We start from the raw sequence: 9,848 nt of genomic DNA on the forward strand, positions 1-9,848 counted from the left end.
CGCTTTATAGTGACAACATTTTGTGCTCAGATTCTGCCCTTGCCACATACTCTATTTAAAATAGGACATTATAGATTTTGGTGAATTTATTTATTTTGATATCACTGATAATCTGCAGAGCATTTTTTCTTTTCTACCTATAAAAATAACAAACAAATTATTTCAATTTCTACCACGTGGGCAAGCAAAAGCTTAAAAATATACAACCAAAAAATGCACGACTTCTACTTTTGCAAGACAGCAAAGTATCTCAGCTTGGAAGAATGCTGCATCTCAGGATATATGTTACTTTTTAAGTCCCCATCTGATTTGTGAAGGCAGTCTTTTTCATCTGACATCGTTACTGAACTTATTGGTGTTGATGAAAGATGTCTGGATTTACCTGACCAGCTCAGTCTAATCACAGCCTTGTGGTGTAGGCCTGCCAGGAAAAAAAACTTTCCTACTCTGTCATGCACTCTACTTTTCTGCCATGTAAAGGAGACGTGACATTTGTTGAGAAGTGATGAGAAATACTTTCTGTATAGATGCAGCATCCGCAAATGGGGTCTTACTCTATGTAGCAAGACAAGGAAAGATTAAACTTTAAAGCCTAGATCGCATTTTTTTTTTTCCAAGATGATCAGCTTGGAGACACGTCAAGGCATGTACAAGATGTCGTTGACAGATAAACACCACTTGTCACCTTTACATTCTGCCTTACAATGACCCAAAGGGTGACATTACTGTGTAAGCAACACATGCCCCATGGTGTCCTATAGCAGTCAGAGTGTTTCCTTTCTGACAGTAAATTCCAGCACACTGAGGCACTCGGCACCAAAGTCAAGAGCTAGTCTCTAGGTCAGGGCAGCAGGCAAAACTGCAGGAGGATGAAGGAGAGCAGCTTCTTTCTGTTGACTGCTTGGCTGGATCAGTCAGAAAAAGTTAAGATAAAAGTTGACAAGAAAGTGATGGGAAACTTTGCTGCTGACTACAAGAGATCCAGAGCTTATTTAAGTCTGGTTTTAAGAGGCAATTTGAAAGAAGATCCTGCAGCCAGGAGAGGAAAGAGACTCTGTGGCCCATATTTTTGTTCTTACTTCCACAGGTGAAACTGGGAGCAGCTCCTCACTTGAGGTATACGTAGGTAAGCGAGACCCATCCTGGGTTTATTTGCTCCATCGTACTGAAATCTAATTGTGAATGCCTGATGCAATGTATCAACCAGAAGTTCCTTCAGCCCTGATTTGATCTGTTCGTTAAGCATGTGAAATTTACCTCAGCAGCTTACAAAGAGCACATGATTTGCCCCAGCAGATGATAGTGTATCACGCTGGTGTGGTGTCTCCAGCACTGGCCAATGAGGCTTGGGATGAGGAAAACGCCCCTTCATTATTATAAGCATAAGACTCTGATCTTGGGTCCTCTCTCAGAATTGCATTTTTGATGTTTTCTGGTGTGAATATAACATTTCACCATAAACTTGGTGGATTAACTTTAAATTATTTTCACTGCATTTCATCTGTCTTATTAGAAGTCTGCAGAATTTAAAAAACGTGTGTAGAAATTTACCCCTGGAAATTCCTGAAACCCATAACTATCCCAGCAATAGTATAAATTTTCCAAAATTATTTTTTCCCTACTGATTACAATTAGGATGTTCTAGTGTCAAAACTCTGCAAGTACCTCTTATGCACAAAGATGCACACCCTATATTATGGAACTGAAAGTAACTTTGATTAATGTCTGTAAGACAATTAGAATTGTTGCAATGACAGATGCAGAATTTGTAGTTAGTGCTTATACAATACCAGTCTTCTTGGTTAAAATTGTTGCAAGCCTCCAAATGAAAGTATTAGAAATATATTGATATTAAAAAAAACTTTATTTGGTCTTCTTTAGAACTTTAAATATTGCAGTCTTACAAATTTTAATACTTCATAGAGGTAGATAAATATCTCAACAATTGAGAATGAATTATGTAAATCCAAGTGTCGTAGTTCATTAGCAATCAAAGTAAAGCATCCAAGTCCCAACTAGGAATGGGCTGAAAATAAGACTTTAAAATTCTCTCTAACTATTTGCTAGCCTGGAAAAGTTGTCAAAGTAACTCTTTCCATTCAGATTGCCACCATCTTAGGTCATCCTTGCTATATAATGATCACTCTGTGAAAGCATTTAACAGAAATACATTTAATTCCCAGATGTTCAAAGGAGTTAATACACATCAGCATAAGCAGCTTCCTTATCTGGGGCATACCTCAGTCCTGTCTGTGCGAAGTGGGGATGATAACCCATTATTTTACTCTATAACTATCATCGTATCTTCTTTGTTTCGTTAGAGTGTGCATTCGTACCTGTTTGCACAGCAGAACCTTAATCTCTGTTGCTAATATGATATATTATTAACTTTTACAATGACTAAAAAACACTGCTGCATATTAATAGATGGAATAAAAGGTATCAAGTTCTTGGGCTGGTATTCTCTCTTATCTATTAAATCGCTTGTTCTTAGCATAACTGTGGTATAATTTAACAGTGTAATACACTGAGCTAATTTGTTTGACATAGTAATGGTATAATTTCCCGATACACATAATTCAGTGCCGCTGCAGACTGCTGCTAGCAGGATAGGCCCATTCTGCCCTCCTTTCTCTCTTCCTCCTCCTTCAACCAGAAGGTCTTGTTCTCTTCCTTCTGTTGGCCTAGTGACTATGCAGGATGAGTCAGTCCAGCTCACTGATCTGAGTGAACCTTACTTGTTTGGAGCCAGAGGAACTGTATTCCTGCTGGCTTGGCTGGCTGAAGCAACACTCTTGAGCAGCCCAGTGGTCACTAGATACGAGGCAAAGGGAGTGCACAGCCGCAGGCAGGGGAGTGGGACTGTGCCTCTTAGCTGCAACCTACACACACATAGTGTCAGGTTTAATGGGAAATTATACCCTCGTTGTGTCCAAGATCCATGGTTTATAAACATCCGCTTCCTATTCTGGAAGATAATTGAGGTAAGTGTGAAGTACTGGATATCTATTTCTTAATTCCAAAAATATCTGCTCTGTGAAAACAGGTTTTCTTTAATTTATCCGAATCCTTTTTCCTTTGCATCGGATGAAAAAAATCAGATTCCTTTCAACCCTCAGTGAACCACTGCAGGGTCTCACTGATTTGCTGAGAAGGGTGAACATGGGCTGCAGTGGACATACCTGAAAAGGCCGCACCATCCACTGGGAGCACAAAGCAAAGCTGCAATAATGACCCACAAATCTCTGCTTTGGTGGAGGCTTTCACCTTCTCTCTAAGAAATGAGGATTATTCAGTTTTCGTAATTCGCTCTGTGAGTCTGGCCAGTCCTCATAACTTTATGGTTCCCCTTGAACTTGATGGGTGCTGAAGATTTACCTTCATTTTATGTACATTGTGTAATGAAAGGAGTGGCATACTCCCTTTCTCACCTAACAAATTCATCTTTTATGTAACATACTTAACATGGCTGAATGACAGGAATGTGGTGGCACCACCGTAGCTTCATATATGAATACCTATTCGCTTTAACAGGAATACAGTGCCAGTTTCTATCACTATTTCCAAAGTCTTTGTAACCCCTATTCTCTTTGATGCAACACCGGGCTGGAAATTAATGATGTCTTTCAAATGAGTGATGATGAGATTTTCTTGAGTAAAACCTTGTATGTAGAAGATTCTGAGTTGAAGTTTTTGAGAACAACCAGCATAAATTTTGAAGACAGGCTGTAACTCAAAAAGTTATGTGGTAAGATTAAACATTTCAAAATACTGGTAGAATAAGTTAATAACTTACTGCATTGATTAAGCTTCACAAACAGCCTAGTGAAAGTAAGCTAGAAAGAATATTTTATATATAAAAGAATAAACAGAAGAAAGTGTATGGTATTTGAAGATCCGTGTGAGGTATTGGGTCAAAGGACAGGACCCCAGAGATATGGCTCTCTGTCTTTGGCTCCTAGTCTAAAGTATATGCTGCTTTCTGGATTTGTGAACCCTGGAAGAAAAATCCTAAGGGGCTGTATTGCACTTTGCCATGAACTTCACATATGAAGTTGAGAATGGACACCTGTTTTGACTTTTTGGATGAGATCCTTTATGCTTAAGTTTTAGTGAGTGCAATGGCAGCTTCTGCATCTGAATTAATCTTTCCCAGCCATGCAGTCAGTGGAGATCTAGTCATCAGGCTCAGTCCAGTTACTTAAACACGATCACATACAGCTATCTGAGAGTGCCCTCTGATACCCTCATGGCCTCTCATTGCCCCTGCAGAGCATGTAGGTCATCAGTAAGCCTGATGTAAAATTCATCTCTTCCACATGACTAAGTAACCACAGGCATCTCTGATGGCACTAGACATGGATGTTTAGGCACCTGAGCTAAGCCCTTATTGAATGGGTTTTAGAGGGCAATCCAGAAGTGAATTTTAGGATAAGATGTCTTGTATCTTGAATTTCAGTGGTGATACCCCTTAAAGTGACCAGCCCACATGTGCTCCAGTGTAGATATTCAGAGAGCCCTGCCCAATACGTCTTTCACAGAGATTAATGACTATGAGAATTTTTCAGGTTCATAGATATACCACCACATTGGATGCCCAAAAGTGAGCCGTCTCATGTGCTCCTCCCCTCTTCCACAGGCTCCTCCCAGCTGCTGCCTCATGTGTATGAAACCCCAGTGTTTGTGCAGCTACCTCACAGTAGATCAGCCCAGTTTGGCATTTCACTCTTGCAGTGGCTGTGCACCTACAAAATTGCATGTCAGCCACAGTCTTGTGTCTGTGCATACATCAGCCACCCAGCTCCATCTCTTCTCCACCGCTGCCTCCTAGACATGCTGTTGGCAGTGCAGTGCATCTCAGAGTACAAACTTCACAGTCTGCATTATCACTATTCCTTTCTCCGTGGTACAATGATGTTTTGGGCCAATCTTTTCAGTTTAGTCTAAGTTCCACTGTATGGTATATTAAAAAAAAAAAAAAAAAAAAAAGGGTGGTATTGCAGGCACTCATGTATGGGAAAAATTCTTCTTCCAAAAATAAACCCTTCCTGCTCAAGTTAGAGCCTGAGGCTTAAGGTATTAGCAAGCTGGGACTGTAACAATACAAACACATGAGAATCTCAAACAGGGTTGAACAACATTTGTGCACTATGCCCTCACTGCTTTCTTATTACCAGTTCAATAACCCTCATGGGATTGGTTCTGGAGGACTTTTTCCCTACATATTAACTGTGTAAGCAGGAAGCCTGAGTGCTATCTACTGACACCTAAACAAGCTTGACAAACTTTTTTCAAGTGACAAATTAAAAAAAAAAAAATAAAAGTTCTGTTGCTTGAAATATATCTGCAGTAAAATGATAATTTATGTGATTCAAAATGCTTTTATTGTATGAAGTTCTCAGGCAGGCAGTGGCAGACCATCTCTTGCCCTGCCCAGCAGGAACCAGCCACAGTCCCCAACTGTCAGTGCAATGCCTCTTCCATGTGTGTCGCACAGCGAATCATTCCTGTGGGCATTTTGGCCAAGTCAGGTGGACAGTACTCAACACTCCCTCTACTACTGCCTTCTTGCAGGTATGGGTTAACATTTTAAGCCACTACTATCACCTCAGCTAGTTTCTTCTCACCCTCCTTTGGCAGTTATGGAGAGCTTCAGCACTGATCTCAGCCAGAGATGTTGACTGCACACTGAAGCAGACCGGGAGCACTGTCAGGTTCTGTCGCGTATTCTCAGGCTGTCTGGTATTTGAGACTACCTGAAAATGGCTTCTTCTTAAAACCTCCTGCTAGTTTCACCAGCAGCCACCTGGCTAACATGTCCAGAAGCTTCCAGTTTATTCCAGGAGAGAATATTAAGTCTGTGCTTCATACTCCTGCTCACTCCTATCTCCTGTCTCAAATCTCTCACCATCTCTTGTTTCTTTTGTTAGTATTTTGCAATTATTGTCTGTCATGTGCTTTTGCCAAGGGTCAAGCTGCAGAGAACTATAAAAATAGAGGGAAAAAAAACAAACTATCAGATTTCTGCAATGTCAAAAGGATCAGCCAGTAGGCTGTGTGTAGCAATATCATTTTTCCTTGGCATTAAACATTATGAATAGGGATAAATGTCACGTTAGTGAATGTCACATAATTTCCTGAATATGCTTGTGCCTGCTTTTAAAAAATATTAAAAAAGGACAAAATTTAAAGGTGGCTAGCAAACTCAGTATTCAAATTTTAGTACAGTTTTCACAAGCCCTAAGTTGTCACAGGGGGCTACAGTCTACGGGGAGCTAAGTTAGTCACAGTAATCTGAAGATGGGCTTAAGAACCCAAGTTCAGGCTCCTAGTTTTTAAAATCCTACTCTTATTTTACTAAAAATGAGCAGGTTCACCAATGGAATTTATACTGCTTGATAACAAATATGCAGATCGAACTTTCTAATCTCATCCTCTACCACTGTGACCCTGAGCAAGCCAGTATCTGCTGTAGTTCTCATACCTAAAGAACCAAGGAAAATGGGTGAAAATCTCCATTTCCCTTTGCCAGTGATAATATAAGTGGGAGAAACCACCTCTGGCTTCCTGGTCACATGAAGCTGCTAAACCCACCAAGTGGAGTAGACATGGTACTCTCAGGAGCTGAGGAAGATATACAATGGATTAGAAAGTTAAAATTCTATGTATCATCTTCTCCTCGTTGCCATGCAGGTCTGTCACACACCACACGGGTCAAATTTATCCTGATTTGGTAGCTGTATAAATCTCAGGGTAAGACAGTCTTTGTCCTGACAGTGTTTGAGAACGCTACTGACACACACATAGTCTTAATTCAGAAGGAGTTAGTGGTTTAGGGACATTAAAGACTTAAGGAAGAGTTTAAACAAGAAGATGAAAGCATCATAAACTGGAAATACAAGAGGCCTCCCAAAAAGAGGGAGTTGTGAAAGAAAATGTTTGGATGTTACAGGTAGGACAAAAGAGCTGTAAGCAAAGAAGGTTAGGGCTGGATTATGGCACCTTCAGGGCTTGGAGGAGTGGGAACGTGAAATGCAGTTTGGCATGATGAAGAAGGAGGAAGCACTGAAGAGATTCAGATTGATGTAAAGTACCAAAGAGTGGAGTAATTTTACTGGTAACTTCAACCTGTCTTGGATTTACGAAACAAAGTTAAAGCACAAAGAGATATTTAGTCTGAAGATGATATGAATAACTAAAATAGCTCTAGTGTAAGCCACAATGATGCCAAACACCATGTTAGATTAGCCATACTCATCCATACGGTTTTGGTGTAGGAACAAATATTTGCACAGAGGTATGCTTCTTCCCAAATACTTGCCCTACTGAACCTAGAAATGTTCCTTGATGCAGGTGCTGCTGGGAATGTATGAAGAGGCCTCTGGAAATTCAAGGAAAATGTAAAGATCCATAATTTCCTGCAGAAACTCTGCTACCCTCCAGGTAAGGATGATATTTTCTAGCACTTGCAGAAAGAAGGTGGACAGATCTTGATTCTCACACAGGAAGAAAAGGTTTTGTCAGAACAAACTCAGCTGTTCCTGAAACTGCCTCTTTCTCAGAAATCTAAGCAGTTTCATACACAGTTACAGAAGCTAAAAAAATAAACAAGGGTATATCAGTCATCATGTTTCAAGATGTAAAGAAATCCATCTGCCCACAATTAGAAAGATACTGACTTAAACAAGATTTTAACCCTCTATCTCATACTAGCAAACACTGCAGACTAAAAGGCCTCTGATAGGATGCACAGACTTCTTGTGTTCTTATAAAGCTGCTTTCTAATCCTGTACTAGACACTGAATTATCCTTCCTGTCCTGAGCATTTTGCATGGAAAAACTGACTAACTTACTGAGAAAAGGTCTATTGTAAATAATACTACCCCTTAATTTTGTTGCTATTTAGTACATGGTGCTATTAGGAGCCAGCAAACTCACACTAAGTACTATTCTATAATACTTAGTCAGAAAGAGGTGATCGGAGGAACAAAATGTGCTCTCTCTCCTCCTTAATTTCAATTTAATATCTAAATTTATAGGAATCCCTATCTGGGATGTCCTTTGGACAATTGCTCGTCTATCTTGGCTTACATTTATTAAGTTGCTTAACAGGTTGCACTTCCCATTTGATCAAAGCTCATAGTGCTGAGAATGGAGCAATGATTTTCCAAAGCCTCATCGTTTTCTAATATTTTCTACATTGCAAAGATTATAGGGTTGTGGCTTTAGATTGTCCTGGGTTTAATTCCCTGTATGCTGTTCTGTTATTGACGGAATCTATCACAGTAGTTTTTTACATTTTTCAGTAAAAAAAATCTCCATCTCGGAATGTGCTACCTTGTATATCCAGTCCACTACCTTAATGCCATTCATTTGTCTCATTTTCCCAGTCTAACAACATTTCTTTTTTGTGATGCTGTAACCAGTGAAACTCCTGGAAGAAGACACTGGAGGACACATTTTTGAGTCAACGCAGCCCTTCGAACCCATTGTTTTTGCTGCCAGCAGAGGTGCACATCTTCAAGTAAGTTCCCAAAAAGCATTGTGTAGCAGACACAGTCTGCCCATTCAACCAATGAGGCTGACAGTGTTGAAACCAGACAAACAGATTTAAGTCTACTAATTTACCTTCTAGGGTGTGTAGCTCCTTTCTTGAGATCTGTCACTGAGGCATATTTTGGCTCAACCTCTCTAGACACCTCCTCTTCACTGACATTGCTTTACTCACTGGAGGTATCACGGAGGTTGTGTTGCACTGGCAGTATCCCTTGGCACAGTGTCAGTCTGACTCATCTTCCATTTCATTACTGGGTCCCAAAACAGCTGCAGCTGTCAGAGGTTTGCAGTTACTTTGGAGCATTATGATAAAACTTTACTTACTAATTTCTTCTGGCAAATACAGCCTCCATGGTATCAATGCATTATGGTCATGATTCCCCAGAATTGCACAAATTTGAACAATTACACAGTAATCAGTAACTGCAAGATGAAAGTTAATACACTGTTGCAAGGTGAAGGAAAAACAACTGAGACAGAAAATATAACAGTAGAACTCTAAGATATAGTATAGCATAATATAACACGTAGTGTAATGTAGACATCTTTACAACTTAATATTTTGCTATTACTTGACGTTATTTTTACTGTGCAATGGGAGTGTTTAATGAGTGTAGTATTTTTTACTTGAATTTATAGTTTCTTCTTATGAGCACGATAACAGGCAACACATCTTACCTTCTGTATAATTCCTGGAAGTCTTAATATCTCTCTTTTGTGTATGGTAAGCACAATTTTTCATATGCATCTAATTTACAGACATGTAAATGCAATACAGTATGTACAGGAATACAGCACAGTACTCAAAACCCACGAAAGAGGTTGAATAGATATTTGGAGGGGCTTTGCAGGCCATACAGAGGTCCATGATACTGTGACTGTACAGTCCTTGAAATAGTTTTCTTAAAACTGCAGCCATGACAGGGCAGACTTAATCTGTGAATGGTGGTTCAGCTCTGATCTACTGTTTCTGAATTGTCCTGAGAACAGTCACAAATCTATTTTCACCATTCCAGGCAGGAGCTGGGACAAAGGGATAGGTGTACTGTCAGATCTAGATTATGCCTGCTTCAGAGAAATTTTTAAAGCTTGTGTTTTCCTAAGTGCACTCTTTAAAATTAACTGGATTTATCGTGTGCAATTAGCTATGCGATTTTAAACTGAGATAATGAGGCTGGATCAAACACACCTTTCTGTAACAAGAACTCATCTTTTGCAAAATTGTCAAAGGTATTATAGCAATACAACAAGTCTTTGCTGGAGCATACAAAGATTGCTATTTAATATCAGTG

Source organism: Columba livia, chromosome 1 (genome assembly GCF_036013475.1).
Source record: "Columba livia isolate bColLiv1 breed racing homer chromosome 1, bColLiv1.pat.W.v2, whole genome shotgun sequence".
NCBI classification, from domain to species: domain Eukaryota; kingdom Metazoa; phylum Chordata; class Aves; order Columbiformes; family Columbidae; genus Columba; species Columba livia.